General features: G+C 38.0%; 1 pseudogene; it reads left to right on the top strand.

Annotated features, from left to right (window-relative positions):
* The first annotated feature begins 3321 nt into the window (after positions 1-3321).
* LOC112615200 lies at positions 3322-14215 on the top strand (annotated as a pseudogene).
* The last annotated feature ends 9517 nt before the right edge of the window (positions 14216-23732 follow it).

The following is a 23732-nucleotide window of genomic DNA, read 5'->3' as shown; positions in this document are numbered from 1 at the left end:
AGAGAAAATCAATGAAGTGAAGAAGAGGTTATTTGGGAAAAAATCACCAAAATTGACAACCGTTTTCTGGATTGACTGAAAATGAAAAAGAGAAGACTCAAGTGACTAAAATCAGAAATGAAAGTAGAGACATCAATATTGATTTTGCAGAAATAAGAAGAATTAAACAATTGCATACCAACAAATTAGATAATAGAGATTAAATGAGAAAATTGCTAGAAACACAGAACACACCAAGACCAAATCATAAAAACCTCCCAAAAAAGAAATGCCCAAAACCAGATGGCTTCACTAATGATTTCTGTTAACCATTTTAAAAAGAATTAACACCAATACTTCTCAAAATCTTGCAAAAAATTGAAGAGAAGTGTATTAGTCTGTTTGGGGTTTCTATAGAGGAATATCTGAGGCTGGGTAGTTGATAAAGATAAAAGGTTTATTTTCACTCACAGTTCTGCAGACTGTGCAAGAAGCATAGTGTCAGTATTTGCTTCTGGTGAGGACCCCAAGAAGCTTACGATCACGGTGGAAGAGGAAGTAAGAGCAGACATGTCACATGGTGAGAGGAGTAAGAGGGAAGGGAGGAGTTCCCAGGTTCTTTAAACAGCTCTCATATAAACTAAGAGAATGAAAAATCACTCACTACCACAAGGAGGGCACAAAGCCATCCATGAAGGATCCACCCCCTTTGCGAAAACACCTCACATCAGGCCCCACATCCAACATTGGGGATCGCATCTCAACATGAGATTTGGAGGGGAAAAACATCTGAACTATATCAAAGAAGGAAGACATTTTAACTCATTCTATGCAGCCCGCATTACCTTGATAATAAATCTATACAGTGACACTATAGAAAAAAAAAAAAAAAACATACAAACTAATATCCCTTATGAGTATGGATTCAAAAATCCTCAACAAAAAACTAACAAAATGCATTCAAAAGGACATTAATAGAATTATACACCATGACCAAAATGGGCTTATTTTTTGAAATCAAAGATGTCTCAACATATGAAAACAAAACAATATAATATACCACAATAACAGAATGAAGAAAAGATGCCCACATTATCATTTCAATAGGTGCAGAAAACGCATTTGATAAAATTCAAACCCTTTTCGTAATTAAAAAAAAAATACTCTGTTCTTGTGATAGTTTGCTAAGAATGATGGTTTCCAGCTGCATCCATGTCCCTACAAAGGACGCAAACTCATCCTTTTTTATGGCTGCATAGTATTCCATGGTGTATATGTGCCACATTTTCTTAATCCAATCTGTCACTGATGGACACTTGGGTTGATTCCAAGTCTTTGCTATTGTGAATAGTGCTGGACAAGTATACATATGTAACAAACCTGCACGTTATGCACATGTACCCTACAACTTAAAGTATAATAATAATAAATAAATTTAAAAAAAAAAAACTCAACAAACTAGGAATAGAAGGACACTACTTCAATATAGTAAAGGCCACATGTTAATAACCCACAGCTAAAGTCATGCTCAATGGTCAAAGACTGAAAGCTCTTCCTCTAAGATAGGTTTTTTTAGACAAGGATGCCTGCTCTCACCACTTCTGTTCCTTATGATACTGGAAGTCCTAGCTAGAGTGAATAGACAAGAAAAAAAATAATTTCAAGGATTTTTAAAAAATTTCTGCTCTAATTTCATTGTTTACCCAAAAGTCATTCGGGAGAAAGTCCTTTAATTTCAATGTAATTGTGTGGTTTTTTGAGGCCTTCTTGATATTTATTTTTATTTCACTGTTCTGAGAATATGCTTGGTATGATTCTGAATTTTTAAATTTATTGAGACTTACTTTATGGCTGAGAATGTGGCCGATCTTAGAGTATGGTGTGTGCAGATAAGAAGAATGTATATGCTGTTGATGTTAGTTGGAGGAGATAATGTGATTTTTATCAGTGGAAAACTCTAGAGATTCCCAGGGGAAAAACTGTTAGAACTAATAAATTGACTAAATTTTTGTGTCTCCTTCTACCCTCACAAGTTATATTTGAGACCCTAACTGCCAGTGTGGCTGTATTTGGAGTAAGGAAGTAATTACAGTTAAATGAGGTCAAAACTTGGGGGTCTCATCTGATAGAATTAGTGTACTTACAAGAAAAGACACTGGAGAGCTCACTCTTCAAGCACATTCACTGAGGAAAGGCCATGTGATGATATAATGAGAAAGCAGCTGTCTTCAAGCCAGGAAGAGAGACTTCACCAGAAACCAAATCAACTGGAATTTGATTTTGCAATTGGAGCCTCCAGAACTATGAGAAAAGAAATTTCTGTTATGTAAACCACCCAAACTGCAGCATTTTGTTATGGAAGCTTGAGCTTATTAATGCAAACAAATTCAACATGGTTGCAGAATATAAATACAACATGCCAAAATCCATTATGTTTCTATACATTAACAATGAAAAATCTGACAAGGATGTAAATAAAACAATTCTATTTACAATAGCATCAAAATAAGAAAATATTTAGGGGTCAGCTTAAACAATATGCTTAAGAGGTCAATACTACAGAAAATGATGTGTATGTTCAATGCAATTCCTATCAAAATCCCAATAAAATTGTGTGTAGAAATGGAAAAATCCACCCTAAAATTCCTATGAAATCTCAATAGACATCAAATAGCCAAAATAATCTTGAAAAATAATATAGCTAGAATTTTCACATTATCTGAATTCCAAAGTTATTACAAAGCTACAGTAATTGAATTAGCATGGTGCTGGCATAAAAATAGTCATATCAACTAGTGGAGTAGAATAGACAAGATATGGTTGGCAATAGCTAAACTAGATAATACCTCTGTGAGAAAGGGGAGAAGTTATTGTCTACGAGTGAAAGGTCTGTTTTAGCTTTCACTTACCTGCTCACTGGGCACCACTGGACAATAAAAATTGTCACAACTCTATGTGGTAGACTGGGCTGAGTGGAAGATCAAAAGCTTAGATCTCTCAGAGAATCAAGGAACCATCTACTTCTGGGTTTCTTGTTATGTAAGACTAATTAAATCCCTAATAATTACCATTTATGGAGAGTTTTTTATTCGTGGATAAGTTCAGTCCTTAATTGATACAACTATGGAAAGGGTTATTTGGGGAGGGACATCATTGCCAGGGCAAAAAGAGTCCACATCTTTTTCTATGCATTTGGAAGAATGGATTTTCCTGAGAAATGTGAAAATTGGAGGAAGTACTTTTTAGGCCTAGTTGTGGAAATAGTAAAATAAGATATTTATTTCTTAGGAGTTTACATCTCTCTAGGAGCTTAGCAAATAAAAAAAAGATATTCGTGGAGTTATGAGCTCCAATAATGATCCAACAGGTATTTGAACCTAGGCATGAAGACTGAGTTTGCACAGGGCAGAAATTTTGTGTTCCTTTAATCTTACCAATTCTTTCCTGGCACTTGGCTGGGCATACACAAACCAGAGAATATACACGGTTTGTAGCTTATACACACTGGTTTTAGCTTTCCTATCCTTTGCACCCTGCACCTCTCCCCTGCTCTCCCAACATCCACAACGTAGACAGAAGTCCAAGTTCCTGGTACAGACTGGGTCATGGAGTCCTGAAAGCTTATTCATTATTCAAGAACAATTTCCTGCAGACTGTCCCAAAGGGAGTGGGATAAGTCAAAGTGAGAGTGAGGGTTGGGGTTGATCCAAAAGTCAATATTTCAAATAAGCTAAAATCAAAGCCAACCACTCTCTCAAACCATTTATCCAAAGCAGCTGGTCCAAGTCAACAAATCAGACCATATAATGTCACTCACAAACCCCCAACCCCCACTCCAATGAAATACAGTCATGTATACCGGCAAACAAAGACAACAAATATACAGATCACATACTGTCACTCACAAATTCCCAACCCCCACTCCAATGATATACAGTCATGTACAGTGGTAAACGGTCGTAGTACTCTCTTCCAATAAGCCCTGATAGAGCCACATAATCCTTTCCAACATGATGCACCAGACAGTCATGAAGAATTTATTTGTCAGTATATGAAATGGTATTTATTTGTCACTCTGGGACTTGGATAGAAAGGGAGAATTTGGATATGAGGCAGAGAAGTGCAAAATGGAGATCAAAACAAAAGCAAAAGTCAGGTTAGGACACTAAGTGGAAGTGGTGGTGGCCTAGATGGGGGATGGAGATGATCTCATTGTTACTTAGGGCAGAGAACAGGTGAAATTTAATGACTGATTAGATATTGGCAAAGAGGGCATTGAGGGGAGAAGAAGTCAGAAATTCTGCCCAGATTTCTGACTTGGACTACTTGGTAGAAATATGTTTTACATAAAAATCACTGACTATTTATTGAAAATTAACTCCTTATATGTGACTGATTATTTAGCTAAACATGTGGTAATTTGTAAACAGACAGATGCAGCATGCTAGAGGCAACAAGATGGGGTGAAGAGACATGGAACTAGGAGTCAGGGAACCAGGATGCTTTCCCAGCTCTGCCACAGCTGTTCTAGTTGCCCTTGGGACTGGTCCTTTCACCTCCTAGGGTTTCCCTTCCTCTCTTGTAAAGAAAAATGTATACTGAAAGATTTCTTCTTTCACATGACAAAAGTTGTTTCATTTTTTGATAAAAGCAAAAGGATTAAAAATGAAGTACTGAAGTAAAACCTGCAGAAATCCACTGACCTAAAAAGGATAGATGTAAGGGCCTTGTGGAAAGTAACTGAGGCTTAAGTTGGGGCAAGGTGGAAGCTGTTAAGGTTTGCTGGCCCAGTCTAGATAGGAGTATCTCAACAGTGCCATTTCACAAGAACATTCTGGAGACAAGGTCCTTGGAGAATGCAGCACTGGGAAGACCAAGTAAGGAAGCTGTGATATTAGGGATATAGAGAGAAGCAAGGAAGCACAAGAAAAGAATTGTAGGTTTCTAGCCTATGTCTGGCGCACTTTCTAGGAGTTTAACTATCCCATCCCTGCCTCTATACTGTCTTCACTGGATTCTGACCTATGCTAAAATTTTCCCTTATTTTCTCAAACTTCTCTGAACCAAACCACGCACTCTTAGGCCCTTGCTGCAAGGTTGTTTTATGTATTTTTTTCTTTCTTTCACTTTCTTTGGGGCCTATTGATGTTGATTTCCCATTCTGTTTTCAAGCTCTAAGGCTAACTCTGCCAAACACGCTCTGCTCATCCTTTGGAGAAGGATACTTCCCCAAAGAGACTTCAGTTCTCATGGCTAGCCTTGGAACAGCCCTTTTTTGTGAAACCACAGTTATTTGGAGGTCCCCAAAAAGCATCCAAAGTTTTTTCAGTGTCAAAGAAGCTCCTTAGAGACAGAACACTACTTTTTTTTTATGCTACTAAACATCCTTCACAGATGAGTAACCCTTGGTTCTAAGATTAGGTACATGTTTTTGTTCTATTTCCCTAGGGTGAGCATCCTACCTTCCTGGAGCAATTTTTGTGGCTTTGCCTAAATTGGCTTATTTGTTGTCCTCTCTTTGTTTCAGAGTCTGAAGTTCAGCATCAGGTACATCGTTTTCTTCACTGTGTTTCTCAAGAGGCCTCACACCCTGGTTTAACAAATTGTCCTGGTCTTAGGCTCTACCTGCTCAAACTTTCAGAGGTGGATATGTAGGTTGATCCCTCTGCAATAATACTAATAACACATGTGTAAACAGAGCAGTAAATATTATAAAGCACGCCTGCCTATGATTTATTGGAATCCTGCCCTGTGAAATAGGTGGATCAGAGGTTATTATCCTCATTTTCAAAAGGAAAATCTGTGTTCCAGAGAAGGGTTGTGACTTGCGCAAGGGCACATTGCAGGACTATGTAATTCTTAGTCTAATGTTCTTTGTGCTCTGCAATGGGCCTCTGGATAAGGGTAGCTTACATCCACAGTGGAATCAGTCTTCTCCTGGCAAGTCCTTTTTTCCAGGGCCAAGGAGCTGGCAGCCTTAGAGTCCATCTGGTCTCCAGTGGATGAAGCTTTCAGTGATTGGTGGTAAGCCGCACCCCCCAGTCCACTCCATTAGGAATGTTCTGTTTGAACTGCTGGAGGCACGAAAAGCACTGGGATATGTAAGCATGCAGCGGAAATCTGCTTTGTATTTGCAGTTTGCAGACTACAAACCACAAAGCACTGGTTTGGGGCTCAAGAGGCCTGAGAATGTTTGAGCAAGCTTACAATCCAAGGAAGGGGCAGAATTTCCAGTGCCAAATTATTGGAAGAAAGGGAAGAGGCATTTAAAAGAGAAACAAAAAAGATGGGAGCAAGTGAGAAGGCTGAAACCCATTTTGTACCATTTGTTAGATGAAGGAAAACTGAGACTCAGAAAGATGAGAGGATCTAGCTGAGGTTCTACTATCAATGCTTGACAGGGGAAAGATTCAAATTCACTTTGTGTGCTCCCAAAACTGGTACACTCTCCACTGTATCCCACTGCCATGCTAGGTGCCCTCAAAGGAAGGTTTCCTTGTCTGGTTCACTGTCTTTCTTCCATTCAGTCAAGGCCTACACTGTTCAGCTTTCACATCTCCAAGAAAAACATTGTGAGAGGGAAGCAGGGCACAGTGGTAAAATGACTTTGTTTTGCCTGCATGTATATTGAGAGAAGATGAGGGAACCTTCTCCCAGCATGCTCAGAAGGGAAATAGTTTCTGCTGGCTTTCAGCTGGCTTGCTTTATATCACTTTTAATTGTTTAATAATTTATAGTAGGTGATTGTTAACACATCTGACTCAGACACCCAGAGAAGGAGTTTTCCAATAACTTGGCTTCGTAAGTGACATAAAGAACTATCTAGCCTTGGCAAGTTCATTACCTGAAGCATAAGCTAGAGATCCTCATAACTGTTTTCAGCTAAACATCTGGAGGAGAGTGTTCTGTCTGGATTTAGACCCTGAGTGGGCCTCCCATTTGCTTTATGAACTTTGAGTACTTATTGAAGTCTCTGTTGCCTCTGAGTAGGAGAAAATGTCCATTCTTCAAGTGCAGGGCTATGGTAAGGATTAACATGAGCTCATATTGGATGTGCAATGTGAGATAAATCTTTAGCCTGTTCCTTGGAACTAGTGATTATAGACAAACCAGGTGACTGCTGTCTCTTTTCAAATAAGTTTGTACCTAGTTGTTTGATTAAACATGGGTAGTAAGAAAGATTAGTGGACTAGAAGTCAAAATATCAAAATTCTAATCTTAGCCAAGTCTCTTCTCCTCTCTTGATCTTGGTTTTCACATTATAACATGAAGAGGTGAATTAACTAGTATTTAGGAGCCTTCCTATTTCTCACAGACTTACTTGGACATCCATTGTATCTTAACAAAGATTTAGATACTTTTTAAATACTTTGATTTTTAAAAAATACAGAAGTATTATATGTTCACTGTAGAATAAGAAAATTGAAACAACAAAATAAAAATAAAATGAAATAATTCAATTCCTAGAGATGATTACTGTTAAAATTGGGATATTTATTCTTCTGAACATTAATGTGCATTTATTTACAATTATATATTGTGTTTGAGTTTTTATTTCTAAAAATATAATCATAGTGTACGTACTATTTTGTAACCTACTTCTTTCATTTTATAAAGCAACACGAATATTGTGCAGAGGTGGAAAACGTATGCCACTTTCCTCATGTTGTGGGTTTAACACACAAGAAGATGTCTTTCACCCTTTTTTTCACAATCTCACTAATTCCATGTTTTCTCCTTCCCATGAGAGGAACTGTTAATTCAGAGAAATTTAAGGCACGATATATATTGATGGATAAGTTTGTTATACTTAAAAAACAGGATCAGGCCAGGCATGGTGGCTCACGCCTGTAATCCCAGCACTTTGGGAGGCTGAGGTGGGCAGATCACCTGAGGTCAAGAGTTCAAGACCAGCCTGACCAACATGGAGAAACGCATCTCTACTAAAAATACAAAATTAGCCAGGTGTGGTGGTGCATGCCTGTAATCCCAGCTACTCGGGAGGCTGAGGTAGGAGTATCATTTGAACCCGAGAGGCGGGGGTTGCAGTGAGTCGAGATTGCACCATTGAACTCCAGCCTGGGCAACAAGAGTGAAACTCTGTCTCAGATAAATAAATAAATAAATAAATAAATAAATAAATAAATAGGATCTCTCTTTTCACTTTAATTTCACTACCTACACCTAGGCACTTATGGCTTTCCTCTACATCTAAAAAATCCTCTAAATTTACGTGTGCACCCTCTACATTAAAAAAAAAAAAAAAAAACTCTCAAAACTCAACAGTAAAATGTTGACTTCTAGCATAACAGTGGAAGGAACTTCACTGACCAGTGAAACCGGTGAAAATTACTTTTTAAAAAAAAATCATATAAAATTTTGGAAATTGTCCAAAGGACAAAGAGCAAATGAAGAAACATCTATTCAATAAAATCTACAAATATTTATTTTAAAAAAGGAAGGTCTGTGGTATTTGAACCAAGACTGCTCTCTCTCATCCTGCTTCCGGCTTAGCAAGGTGAAGACTCAACTCCCAACTGTTGCAGCCAAGGACACAGGACCTCCTCTTTCCTCAGTTCCCAGTGGGAGGTCTTTCTACCCAGAAGAAGCGGGATTTCAGCATTTCTCGCATTGCCCCCCCAGATGCTACAACCAGTGGAGGTTATAGTGAAAGGAACTGAGAGGAGATTCATAGATCTAATGAAGATACAGCCTAAACTGTAGACTGAGTTTTGAGGAGAGAACTAGGGAATAAGATATCTGGGAGGCATTTTGCTGAAATCAAATGAACCAGTAAAAAAAACTAAAAATCACAAAAAAGCTCATTAATGAGATTAAAATGCTGCATTAGGAAATATTCATTAGATGCAAAATAAATCACTAGAGGAGGAATGGAGGAACAAAAAACAGTATGAGACATATATAAAATAAAAAGTAAAATTACAAATGTAAATGCAAAAATATGAACAATAACATTAAATACAAGTGAATTAAACAATCCAATCAAAAGACAGAGATTGTCAGGCAGGATTTTAAAATATATATGATCCAAGGGGAGGCAGAGAAAAATGGCCATATAGCCATTATCTCCATTGATTATCCCACCTTGCCAAAGAACACCAAATTTAACAACTAGCTACACAAGAATGCTCCCTCATAAGAATCAAAAATCCGGTGAGTAATCGCATTACCTAATTTTAACATCATATTTAGGAAAGGATCAATGAAGAGAGCAGGAAAGACAGTCTTGACTAATTTACACCACCACTACCCCATCCCTCAGCAGTGGCCACATGGCACAGAGAAAGAATCTGTGCATTTGGGGCAAGGAGAGTACAGTGATTGTGAGACTTGGCATTGGAACTCAGTGCTATCTTGTCATAGTAAAAAGCAACATGGGGCAGAACTCACACAGAGGCCATGGAGGGAGCATTTAGACCAGCACTAGACAGAAGAGAATCATCCATCCCAGTAGGTAGAATGTAATTTCCAGTAAGTCCTGCCACCATGGGCTAAAGTGTTCTGCAGTTTGAAATAAACTTGGAAGGCAGTCTAAAACACAAGGACTACAATTCTTGGTCAAGTCTTGGCGATGTGCTGGGCTCAGATTCAATGGACTCTGCATACACACAACCTAGTGAGACACCATCTAGGGCAGCCAAAAGAGTACTTGCATTACATCTCCCCAACCTCAGTCAGCAGAGCTTGCAGCTCCAGGACAGACTCCTGTCTGCTTCAGGAGAAGAGAGGGGAGAGTAAAGAGGACTTTGTCTTGCAACTTGGATAACAGCTCAACCACGGTAGAATGGGGCACCAGGCAGAGTCCCAAGCCCCCCCCCTTTCCAGGTCACAGATCCCAGATGATGTTTCTGGATACATGCTGGGCCAGGATGGAGCCCACTGCCATGAAGGGAAGGACCCAGTTCTGGCAGGATTCATAGACCGTTGCCTAAAGAGCCCTTGGGCCCTGAATAATCAACAATGGTAGCCAGGCAATACTCACCTTGGGTGAGACTCAGAGTTGTCCTGGCTTCAGGTGTGACCCAGCACAAAACCAGCTGTGGTGGCTATGGCAAGCCACCGTGGTGGTAACTATCTCCTTTTGCTTGAAGGAAGGAGAAGGAAGAGTAAAGGGGACTTTGTCTTGCAGTTAAGTACTACTTCAACTTCAGTTGGATAAAGCACCAAGCAGTCTCCTGGAGTCCCTGATTCTAGGCCTTGGCTCCTGGATGGTGTTTCTGGACCTCCCTTGGGCCAGTGGGGAGTCGATTGCCCTGAAGGGAGAGACCCATGCCTTGCAGCATTCACCACAAGCTGAATGAAAGAGCTCTTGGGCATATAGTGAACATCAGTAGTAGTCAGGCAGTACTCACCATGGGTCTGAGGTGGTAGTGCCCATAGAGAGAGACTCTCTTGCTTAAAGAAAGTAGAGAGAAGACTGGGAAGAACTTTGTCTTGTGGCTTGGATGTCACCTCAGTCACAGTAGGACAGAGCACCAGGAAGATTCCTAAAGTATCCAGTTCCAGGCCCTGGCTCCAAGACAGCATTCCTGGACCCACCCAGGGCTGAGGAAACTCAGTGCCCTGAAGGGGAGAACACAAGTCTAGCTGGATTCACCACTTGCTCATTGTAGAGCCCTTGGGTCTTGAGTGAATATAGACAGTACCCAGGCAGTGGTCACCATGGGCTTTGGGCAATATCCAGTGCTATGTAGGCTTTTGGTCTGACTCAGCACAGTCCTTGTGGTGGCAGCCACAGCAATACTTGTGTCACCCTTCCACCAACTCCTAACAGCTCAGCACAGAGAGAGAGACTCCATTTGTTTGGGGGAAAGTAAAAAGAGAGAACAAGAGTGCCTACTTGGCAACGAAGGAATTCTCTTGGAACTCACCCAAGACCACAAAGGCAGTGTTTCTCTGAGTCTGCAAGAGCCACAGCATTACTGGGCTTGTAGTGTTCACTAAAGCAAATAAGGTTATAGTGACAAAAGACTTAGATCACAACACTCACGTGCCTTCGAATTCTTGGAAAGCCCTCACAAAAATGATGAGTACAAACAAGCTCAGACTGCAAAGATGATGATAAACACCTAACTCTTTAATGCTCAGTGATGAACATCTGCAAGCAACAAGAACATCCAGTAAAACATGACCTCACAAAACAAACTACATAAGACAACAGTGACCAATCCTGGAGAGACAGAGATATGTGACTTTTCAGACAGAGAATCCAAAATAGCTGTTTTGAGGAAACTCGGTGAAATTCAAGAAAACACAGAGAATGAATTCAGAATCCTGTCAGATAAATTTAACAAAGAAATTGAATTTTTTTTTAATTATTATACTTTAAGTTCTAGAGTATATGTACACAACGTGCACGTTTCTTACATATGTATACATGTGCCATGTTGGTGTGCTGCACTCATTAACTTGTCATTTACATCAGGTATGTCTCCTAATGCTATCCCTCCCCACTCCCTCACCCCATGACAGGCCCAGGTGTGTGGTGTTCCCCACCCTGTGTCCAAGTGTTCTCATTGTTCAATTCCCACCTATGAGTGAGAACATGTGGTGTTTGGTTTGCTGTCCTTGCGATAGTTTACTCAGAATGATGGTTTCCAGCTTCATCCATGTCCCTATAAAGGACATTGACTCATCCTATTTTATGACTGCATAGTATTCCATGGTGTATATGGCCACATTTTCTTAATCCAGTCTATCATTGATGGACATTTGGGTTGGTTCCAAGTCTTTGCTATTGTGAATAGTGCCACAATAAACATATGTGTGTATGTGTCTTTATAGCAGCATGATTTATAATCCTTTGGGTATATACCCAGTAATGGGATTGCTGGGTCAAATGGTATTCCTAGTTTTAGATCTTTGAGGAATCACCACACTGTCTTCTGCAATGGTTAAACTAGTTTAAAATCCCACCAACAGTGTAAAAGTGTTCCTATTTCTCCACATCCTCTCCAGTACCTGTTGTTTCCTGACTTTTTAATGATCAGCATTCTAACTGGTGTGAGATGCTATGTAGCCCTCAGAAATACTACCACACATCTACAACCATCTGATCTTTGACAAACCTGACAAAAACAAGAAATGGAGAAAGGATTCCCTATTTAATAAATGGTGCTGGGAAAACTGGCTAGCCATATGGAGAAAGCTGAAACTGGATCCCTTCCTTACATCTTATACAAAAATTAATTCAAGATGGATTAAAGACTTAAATATTAGACCTAAAACCATAAAAACCCTAGAAGAAAACCTAGGCAATACCATTCAGGGCATAGGCATGGGCAAGGACTTCATGACTAAAACACCAAAAGCAGTGGCAACGAAAGCCAAAACTGACAAATGGGATCTAATTAAACTAAAGAGCTTCTGTACAGCAAAAGAAACTACCATCAGAGTGAATAGGCAACCTACAGAATGGGAGAAAATTTTTACAATTTACCCATCTGGCAAAGGACTAATATCCAGAATCTACAAAGAACTTAAACAAATTTACAAGAAAAAATCAAACAACTCCATCAAAAAGTGGGCGAAGGACATGAACAGACACTTCTCAAAAGAAGACATTTATGCAGCCAACAGACACAGGACTAAATGCTGAACATCACTGACCATGAGAGAAATGCAAATCAAAACCACAATGAAATATTTGAAATATTTTAAAATCAAGCAAAAATATTGGAACCGAAAAATGAAATTGACATACTAATGAATGCATTAGAGTCCCTTACCAGCAGAAATAAAAATAAAAGAAGAAATAATAATTGAGCTTGTAGATAGGCTGTTTGAAAATACACAGTCGGGGAGGCCCAAGGCAGGTCGGCGGCGGCCACCGGCAGTCCTGGAGGAGGGGTGGGAGCGTGGAGTCCGCGGGCGATGCAACTTCCCGACGGGACTCCCCTCTGTCCTCCCCTCACGTCTCCTCTTCCTCTCACCTAGTCCCGCGCCATCTTCCATTCGAGACACTTCCGACCCGGGGCTTTCAGAGTGCAGTTGCTCAAGGAAAGCCGTCGCCGCCCCCGCCTCGGGGCCGAGTGAGAGTGCCCGTTGCTCTGTGTCGCTCTCCCGGCCGCCTCCTTACCCCCAGTGGCAGGCTCCGTTCTGTCTCAAAACCCTCCCCCAAGCTCGGTGAGTGGAAATCGGCTCCGCAGGACCCGCTGGGGCCCAGCCCCTACCCGTGGTGCCCAGAAGACTTGGCTATGGCACCATGGGTAAAGCCATTAAACTGCTGGCTGTTTTCAGGTTGAAATCCCAAAGATTGATGTCTACCTCTATAAGGTAGATACTAAACCAGACAGCCAAGTGGCCAGACAAGATATTAAACCAGACAATGTCCCAAGATATTAAACCATGGAGGTGGTTGACTCCACGGTTCAGCATTTTGAAGTAACTATATTTGGAGACCATAGACCAGTTTATGATGGAAAAAGAATTCTTTACACCGCCAATCCACTTCCTGTGGCAACTACAGGGATATATTTAGACGTTACTTTACCTGGAGAAGGTGGAAAAGATCGACCTTTTAAGGTGTCAATCAAATTTGTCTCTTGGGTGAGTTGGCACCTACTGCATGAAGTACTGACAGGACGGACCTTGCTTGAGTCACTGGAATTAGACAAGCCAATCAGCACTAACCCTGTCCATGCAGTTGATGTGGTGCGACGACATCTGCCCTCCGTGAATACACACCTATGGGGCATTCCTTTTTCTCAGTTCCAGAAGGATATGACCACCCTCTGGGAGGGGGCAGGGAAGTATGGTTTGGATTCCATCAGTCTGTTAGGCCTGCTGTGTGGAAAATGACGCTTAATATTGATGAAAGAGACCTCTGGCAGCAGTGTGGAGAATAGATAGATAGAGAAGAAAAAAACTAATCAGAGAAGCCAGTTAGGAGGCTTTTTCAGTCACTAGTTCAAGTTTTGGTCTACATGTTACTTCCTTGAGAAGCAGTGTTTGACACCCTTTTCCCTCCATCCAGCCATCCCCCAAGTCTGAGTTAGGTATTTGCTTCTGTATTCCCATAGCACTGTGTAATTCCCCTATAATAGCATGTATCACCCTGAATTATGAATGTTTATTGTTCTGTCTCTCCTATTAGAATGAAAGCTCCGTGAAGGGATTGTCATTTTATTCACCAGTGTATCCTCCATACCCAGCACAACTTTTGGTAATATTAAGCAAAGAATGAATAAATAAATCCAAGAGCACAGGAGAAGGAGCATCCAAATGAGCCTGAAAAATCACAGAAATATGTGTGGTAGTATGTGATATCTTAGCTGAGCTTTAACAAGTATAATGAGACCAAGAGTTTGGTTTGAAAATGAGGTACTCAGGAATAAATGATTTCTGAGGTCTCTTAAGATATTATAAAACTTTATTGAAAGATCTAAGAGAAACTTTAAATAAATGAAACACATTACCCTTATTGAGAAGACTCAATTTTATAAAATGTCAGTTCTCCCCAAATTAATCTATAAATGTAGTTTTAATTAAAATTCAAATTAGGGGCCAGGTACGGTGGGTATGCCGGTATTTCCAGCACATTGGGAGGCCAGGGTGGGAGGATCGCTTGAGCCCGCAAGTTCTGAGCAACATGGTGAAACCCCGTGGCTAAAACAACACACACACACACACACACACACACAAAATAGCCAGGCATGGAGGCATGTGACTGTAGTCTCAGCTGCTTGAGAGGCTCAGATGGGAGAATCACTTGAGCCCAGGAGGTCAAGGCTACAGTGAACTGTGATCTCGCCACTGTACTCCAGCCTGGGCAACAGAGTGAGACCCTGTCTCAAAAAAAAATAAAATAAAATAAAATAATAAAATAAAATTCCAGTAGGGTATAGAATAACACTTGATAAGTCGATATTAAGATTTATATGGAACAATAAGTGACTAAAAAAATCCAATACAATTTTAAAGAAAAATAAAGCAGGAATTGCCCTACTTCCTATAAAACTGTAACAGTTATGCCACATGGCTTTAAGTGCAGGGACAGGCAGATTAATGAAGCAGAGTCTAGAAACTAGCCACATGTATGTTTATGGAAACTGTAACTATCTGATGTAGTGTTTCAGCTCAGTAGGGAAAGAGTAAAACTAGAATATTTAATAAATTGTGTTTACACAGTTGTTAACTGTTTTAAAAAAATTACATCCATCTTACATCAGACATGAAATTTATTTCTAGGTAAATTATAATCTCAAATATGAAAAGCAAATCTTCAAAATTCTTTTAGGATAAAAATGAGAGAATATTCCTAACACCAAACAAAGTACAAAGTATAAACTGCAAAGGAAAATACTGATAAATTTGACCAAAATTTAAAAGTTGTGTAATGCAAAAAAAAAAAAAAAAAAGCTAAAAATATTAGAAAATTTGTAGCTTATATAACTGAGAACTTTACAAAATATAAGGACAGATGAATTGAAAAATAGGTAGTTCTCAAAATAAGAAACCCATATAGCCAGTAAACACATGAAAAGATTCTGATTCGTTAATAATCAAGAACTTGCAAATGAAATCAGTGTTACTATTTTATACCCATCAGATTTGTGAAATTAAAAAGCCTTATGATTTGCAAAAAGTGCAAGTTGAAAAGAAAAATCTTATGAAATACCAAATGTTGGTGAGGATGAAGTAAAAGAAACTCTTACACATTGTTTGTAGAAGTACCATTTGGTACAACTACCCAGGAGAGCAGTACTCAAGTAAAGATGAAATTGCGCATCTTAAAACCCATAAAGAGGTATCTTGCATGTGTGCCTAAAACAGTATATGAAAGAGCCGAAAATTGGAAACAGCCTAAATTCCTGTCAGTAGTAGAATGAATAAACAGTACATAAATAGTTACATAATACTGTGGTGTAGTACATAACAGTTAAATGAATGGACCAGATCTATATGTATCAATGTGAATTATTAAAACAATGTTGCACACAGAAAAAAAAATACAATCAGAGGAGACAAAAGAAAAAATAATGAAACAGAATGAAGCACACTTACAAACTCTAGAAAATAGCCTCAAAAGACAAATCTAAGAGGCTTAAAGAGAAGGTAGAGAGATCAGAGTGAAAGCTTATTCAAAGTGATGGTAACAGAGAACTTCCCAAACCTAGAGAAAGGTATCAATATTCAAGTAAAAGAAGGTAATAGAACACGAAGCAGCCTTAACCTAAATAAGACTACCCCGACACATTTAATAATAAAACTCCCAAAGGTCAAAAATAAAGAAAGGATCACAAAAGCAGCAAGATAAAAGAAACAAATAACGTCAAAGGAACTCCAATATGTCCGGCAACAAACTGCTTACTGGAAATCTTACAGGTCAGGAGAGAGTAGCATGACTTATTTAAAGTGATGAAGGGAAAAAAATTATCCCAGAACAGTATACCCAGAGAAAATATCCTTCAAACATGAAGGAGAAATAAAAACTTTCCCAGACAAACAAAAACTGATTAATTTCAAAACACCACATGAAAATCACCGCTTAAAAGTGGTGTTGGACAGTAGTGTTGAGACTGATTAATAAATTGACTGTGGTGCATGGACATGAATTTATCCAGTTGATAAAATTTTATGGAACTTACACACACACACACACACACACACACACACACACACACACAAACACAGAGGAGTAAAATTCTGGGAAAATCTGAATAAGATCAGCAAATTGTATCAAAGTTAGCATAGTTGTATTATTATGCTATAGTTTTGTAAAATGTTATCAATGAATGAAACCAGATACAATGTACAAGGGGTCTTTCTGTATTTCTTTTTTTTTTAGTGTTAAGAACACTTAAAATGATAGCTACCCTCTTAACAAATGTTAAAGTATACAATATAGTATTGTTAAGATTACTCATATTGTTGCACAGTAGATCTATAGAGCTTTTTCATCTTACATGACTGAAACTCTGTACCCATTGAAGGCTACTCCCCCATTTCTCCCTCTCCTTAATCCCTGGCAACAAACCACCATTTTACTTTCTGTTTCTATGAGTTTGACTATTTGAGGTAATGTATGTAAGTGGAATCATTCAGTGTTTGTCCTTCTATATCTGATTTATTTCACTTAGCATAATGACCTCAAGGTTTTTCCATGCTGTCACAAATGGCAAGACTTCCTTCTTTTTAAGGCTGAGTAATATTTCATTGTATGTATGTACCACATTTTAAAAAATCCATTCAGCTATTGATGAACATTTAGGTTGTGTCTCCTCTTAGCTATTATGAATAATGATAAAATGAATATGAGAATGCATGTATCCCTTTGAAATCCTGATTTCAATACTTTTGGATGTATACCCAAAAGTGACATTACTGGATCATGTGGTAAATCTGCTTTTAATTTTGAAGAACCTCCACATTGTTTTCCACAATGGCTGCACTATTTTACATTCCCACCAACAGTATACAAGAGGTCCAATTTCTCCACATCCTCATCAACACTTCTTATCTTTCATGTTTTAAAAAAAAGATAGCCATCCTAACACATGTGAGATATCTCATTGTAGTTTCGATTTTCATTTCCTTGACAATTAGTGATGTTGAGCATCTTTTCACATACTTTTTGGCCATTTGTATGCCTTCTTTGGGAAATGTCTATTTAATATATTATTTATTGCAACTGCATGTGAACCTATAATACCTTAATTAAAATTTCAATTTAAAAAAATCCTTGGAGAAATTCTGGTGTCAGCAATGATAAGTCAAGCACCTTCAACATATATCATCCATTAATTACAACCAAAATCTCTGGACAAAAATACAAAAAGCAAATCCAAAAAGCAAATCTCTAACTCTGAAAAGCTTATGGTGGTAGGCAGATTCAGGAGGTAGTCAAATCCTAAAGAATGACTCATATGGGAGTGAGTTTTAGCAGGCAGGGACAGTGAAAATCCTCAAAGAAACTGTGTCTTGCTGGCAAGAGGAATGGCAAAGTGAACTACCCTGAACCAGAGAGTGTGGGGATTATCCTTGGTTTTATTCATTTATTCTCTCTTTCTCTCCAGGCCCTGCCTCAAGAGTGATCCTAGTCATGGAACTGTACTACAACAGCCATGGTACAGATACCTAACACCTAAAGAGAAAAGTCATCTTTCTGGTTAGAGAAACTGAGAATATGGGACCCTGTGGCTCAAAGAATGTCTAAATAATACTCTGTTAATGTTTTTACTTTTTTTCCTCCCATTACTTTGCTTTGAGGATGGCCTCAGTTGTTTGTAACTGCATGGAACCATAAAGTGGCTAAAACTTTAAGGGAAATTTTATCTTTCTAACTAGAATACAGAGAAAAAGGGCCCCTAGGATCAAGACCGTGTGAGAGAAATCCCAAAACAGAGAAATTTGTTTAGGTGATCCCCTGATTCTGTGGATTAACCAACAAAAGCCTCAGATACAGCCCTACAAAACAAAAATCAACATTATCTGGAGAGTTTTAACAAGATCCAGAGTCTCATCATAATATTCAAAATGTCCAGAATAAAATCCAAAGTTATTGAATGTATAAAGAGCAAGGAAAAATGTGACCAATTCTCAAGGAAAAGAAAGATCAATATATGTCAACCACAAGATGACCCAATGTAGAAATGAAGCAAATACTATGGCCATACTTTATGAAGTAAACACTTCGAAATTAATAGAAAGGCATTCTAACAGATAAAAACGAACCAAATGAAAATTTTAGAACAAAAATACAATATCTCATTTAAAGAAGAACTATTGTATGGGATCAATAGTAGAATAGAGATGACAGAGCAAAGGGCCAATAGAAATTATCCAATTGGCATAACAGAGGAAAAAAAAAACGTTGAAAGGGTGAACTAATATTCAGAAGCCCGTGGAATAATATTGAAAGGTGTAACATTCATGTCATTGGTATTCTAGAAGAAGAGAAAAAAGATATTGTGCAGAAAACATATTTTAGAAAATTATTTCCAAAATCTTCCCAAATTAGTTGAAAGATTAAAATTTGCAAATTCGCAGGTATATATATACTAAATTGTATATTTTATTAGCTTTGTTTAGGTATATTTAACAAATAAAAATTGCTTATATTAAAGATGTATAATGTGATTTTTTGATATACACATATACTGTAAAATGATTATGGTTACTACTATCAAGATAATTAACATATTCATCACTTCACATAGTAAAATTTGTGTGTGTGTATGGTGAGAATACTTAAGACAGACTCTCTTACCGAATTTCAAATGTGCGATATGTTATTACTAACTAAAGTAGCCATGCTGTGAATTAGGTATCTGGAAGTTATTCATCTTATAATTGCAAATTCATACCCTTTGACCAACATCTCCTCAATTTCTTCTTCTCTCAATCCCTATGAAACAGCCTTCTACTCTGTTTCTATGCATTCGACTTTTTAGATGCTTTTTTGAGTCAATAATTATCTATTTTTATTAACCTTTCTCACATGTATGCAATGCTCCCATTTATTTCTTTTTTATAACTTTTATTATAAGGTTGCGGTACATGTGTGAGTTTGTTATATAGGTAAACTTAAGTCATGGGAGTTTGCTATACAAATTATTTCATCACTCAGGTATTAAACCTAGTACCCCCCCATTAGTTATTTTTCCTGATCCTCTCCCTCCTCTCACCATTCACCCTCTGGTAGGCCCCAGTGTGTGTTGCTCCCCTCTATGTGTCCATATGTTCTCATCATTTAGCTCCCACTTATAAGTGAGAACATGCAGTCTTTGTCTGTTCTTTTGTTAGCCTGCTAAGGATAATAGCCTCCAGTTCCATTCATGTCCCTGCAAAAGACATGATATTATTCTTTTTATGGGTGCATAGTATTCCATGGTGTATATGTACACATTTCCTTTATCCTGTCTACCGTTGATGGGCATTCAAGTTGATTCCATGTCTTTGCTATTGTGAATAGTGCTGCAATAAACATATATATAGCATGTGTCTTTATGATGAAATGATCTATATTACTTTGAGTATATACCCAGTAATGAGATTGATGGGTCAAATGGTAGTTCTATTTTCAGATCTTTGAGAAATCACTGCACTACTTTCCACAATGGTTGAACTAATTTACACTCCCACCAACAGTGCATAGGCATTCTGTTTTCTCCGCAACCTCACTAGCACTCATTATTTTTTGACTTTTTAGTAATAGCCATTCTGAGTGGTGTGAGATAATATCTTATTTTGGTTTTGATTTGCATTTCCCTGATGATCAGTGATGTTGAGCTTTTTCTTAAAATGCTTGTTGCCTGCATGTATGTCTTCTTTTGAAAACTGTTCATGTCCTTTGCCCACTTTTTAATGCGGTCATTTGCTTTTTCTTGTAAATTTGTTTAAGTTCCTTAGAGATGCTGGATATTAAACCTTTGTCAGATGCATAGTTTGTAAAAATTTTCTCCCATTCTGTAGGTTGTCTGTTTACTCTGTTAATTGTTTCTTTTGCTGTGCAGAAGCTGTTACATTTAATTAGATCCCATTTGTCAATTTTTGCTTTTATTGTGATTGCTTTTGGTGTCTTTGTCATGAAATCTATGCCCATTCCTATGTCAGTAATGATATTGCCTATGTTGTCTTCCAGGGTCTTTATCTTGGGTTGATTTTTGTACATGGTGTAAGGAAGGAGTTCAGTTTCAATGTTTTGCATATGGCTAGCCAGTTATTCCAGTACCATTTATTGAATAGAGAGGCCTTTCCCCATTGCTTGTTTTTGTCAGATTTGTTGAAAATCAGATAGGTTGTAGGTGTGTAGCCTTATTTCTGGGCTCTCTGTTTTGTTCCACTATTCTATGTGTCTGTTTTTGTACCAGTACCATGCTGTTTTGGTTATTGTACCAGGGATCTGTATTATAGTTTGAAGTCAATCCCTGTAGTATAGTTTGAAGTCATGTAATGTGACACCTCCAGCTTTGTTTTTGTCTTGTTTTAGTTTGGGTTTTGTGTTTTTTGTTTTGTTTTGTTTTTGCTTAGGATTGCCTTGGCTATTTTGACTCTTTTTTGGTTCCATATGAATTTTAAATAGTTTTTCTAGTTCTGTGAAGAATATCATTGGTAATTTGATAGAAATAGTATTGAATTTGTAAATTGCTTCAGGTAGTATGGTCATTTTAATGATATTGATTATTCCTATCTGTGGGCATAAAATGTTTTTTGCATTTGTTTGTGTCATCTCTGATTTCTTTAAACAGTGCTTTGTAGTTCTTTTTGTAGAGAGCTTTCACCTCCCTGGTTAGCTGTACTGTACTCCTAGGTGTTATACTATTTTGAGGAAATTGTGAATGTGATTGTGTTCTTTTTATTATTATTATTATTATTATACTTTAAGTTCTAGGGTACATGTGCCATGTTGCTGTGCTGCACCCATCAACTCGTCAGCACCCATCAACTCGTCATTTACATCAGGTATATCTCCCAATGCAATCCCTTCCCCCTGCCCCCTCCCCATGATAGGCCCCAGTGTGTGATGTTCCCCTTCCTGAGTCCAAGTAATCTCATTGTTCAGTTCCCACCTATGAGTGAGAACATGTGGTGTCCTAATTTGGCTTTTGACTTGTTTGTTGGTGTATAGGAATGCTAGTAATTTGGGGACACTGATTTTGTATCCTAAGACTTTTCTGAAGTTGTTTATCAGGTGAAGGAAGTTTGGAGCTAAGACTATGGGGTTTTCTACGTATATAATCATGTTGTCTGCAAACAGGGATAGTTTGACTCCTCTCTTCCTATTTGGATGCCTTTTTTTTCTTTCTCTTGCCCAATTGATCTGGCCAGGACTTCCAATACCTACCAAGCAACACTATGTTGATTAGGAGTGGTGAGAAAGGGCATCCTTTTCTTGTGCCGGTTTTCAGAGGGAACACTTCCAGCTTTTGCTCATTCAGTATGATGTTGATTGTGGGTTTTGTCATAGATAGCTCTTATTATTTTGAGGTGTGTTCCATCAATACCTAGTTCGTTGAGAGTTTTTAACATGAAGGGATATTGAATTTTATCAAAAGCTTTTTCTTCATCTGTGGAGGTAATTTTGTGTTGTTGTTATTGTTGTTGTTTTGTCTTTACTTCTGTTTATGCAGTGAATCACATTTATTGATTTGCATAGGTTGAACCAACCCTGCATCCCAGGGTGATCCAACATGATCCACTTGATCATGGTGGATAAGCTGTAGATCCACTTGATCATGGTGGATAAGTTTTTTGATATGCTGCTGGATTTTGTTTGCAAGTATTTTGCTGAAGATTTACAAATCAATGTTTATCAAGGATATTGGATTAAAGTTTTCTTTTTTTGTTGTGTCTCTTCCAGGTTTTGGTATCAGGATGATGCTGGCCTCATAGAGTGAGTTGGGGAGGAGTCACTCTTTCTCCATTTTTTGCAATTATTTCAACCTAAATGGTACCAGCTCTTCTTTGTATATCTTGTAGAATTTGGCTGTGAATCTTTCTGGTCCTGGACTTCTTTTGGTTGGTAGGCTATTGATTACTAATTCATTTTTGGAGATTTTTATTATTTTAGGGATTCAATTTCTTCCTGGTTCAGTCTTGAGAGTGTGTATGTGTCCGGGAATTTATTCATTTCTTCTAGGTTTTCTAGTTTGTGCATAGAGCTGTTCATAATATTCCCAAATGGTTATTTGTATTTCTGTGGGTCAGTGGTACTATATGCTTTGTCATTTTTAACTGTGTTTCTTTGGATTGTCTCTCTTTTCCTCTTTATTAGTCTATCTAGGGATCTATTTTATTATTTTTTCCAAAAAACAAACTCCTAGACTTGTTGCCCTTTCAAAAGTTTTTGGGTCTCAATCTCTTTCCGTTCAGCTCTGACTTTGTTGTTGTTGTTGCTGTTGTTGTTGTTGTTGTTGTTGTTTCTGCTATCTTTGGGGTTGGTTTGCTGTTGGTTCTCTAGTTCTTTTGGTTATGATGTTAGATTGTTAATATGTGATCTTTCTAACTTATTTATGTCGGCATTTAGGGCTATAAATTTCCTTCTTAACATTGCCTTAGTTGTGTCCCAGAGATTCTAGTATAATGTATTTTTGCTCTCATTAGTTTCAAATAACTTCTTGATTTCTGCCTTAATATCATTATTTACCCAAAAGTCATCCAGAAGCAGGTTATTTGATTTCCATGTAATTGCATGACTTTGAGTGTTTTTTTGTTTTTTTGTTTTTTTTTGTTTTTTTAGTTTTGATTTTAATTTTTGTTGTGCTGTGATCTGTGATCTGAGAGTGTGTTTGGTATAATTTCAGTTCTCATGCATTTGGTGAGAATTGTTTTATGTCTGGTTGTGTGGCTGATTTTAGAGTATTTGCCATGTGGCTAAGAGAAGAATGTATATTGTGTTGTTTGTGGATAGAGAGTTCTGTAGAAGTCTATCAGATATATTTAGTCCAATGTTGAGCTCAGGTCCCGAATATCTTTGTTAATTTTCTGCCTTGATAATCTGTCTGAATATCTTTGTTAATTTTCTGCCTTGATAATCTGTCTAACACTTGTCAGTGGAGTTTTGAGGTCTCCCACTATTACTGTGTAAGAACCTAAGTCTCTTTGTACGTCTCTAAGAACTTGCTTTATGAATCTGGGTGCACCTGTGTTGGGTGCATATATATTTGGAATAGTTAGGTCTTCCTGTTGAATTGAACCCTTTACCATTATGTAATGCCCTCCTTTGTCTTTTTTGATCTTTGTTGGTTTAAATTCTGCTTTGTCTGAAATCAGGAGTGCAACCCTTGCTT

Source organism: Theropithecus gelada, chromosome X, assembly GCF_003255815.1.
Source record: "Theropithecus gelada isolate Dixy chromosome X, Tgel_1.0, whole genome shotgun sequence".
Taxonomy (NCBI): Eukaryota; Metazoa; Chordata; class Mammalia; order Primates; family Cercopithecidae; genus Theropithecus; species Theropithecus gelada.
The sequence above is the reverse complement of the archived record's forward strand: the minus strand, read 5'-3'. Positions and strand labels throughout refer to the sequence as shown.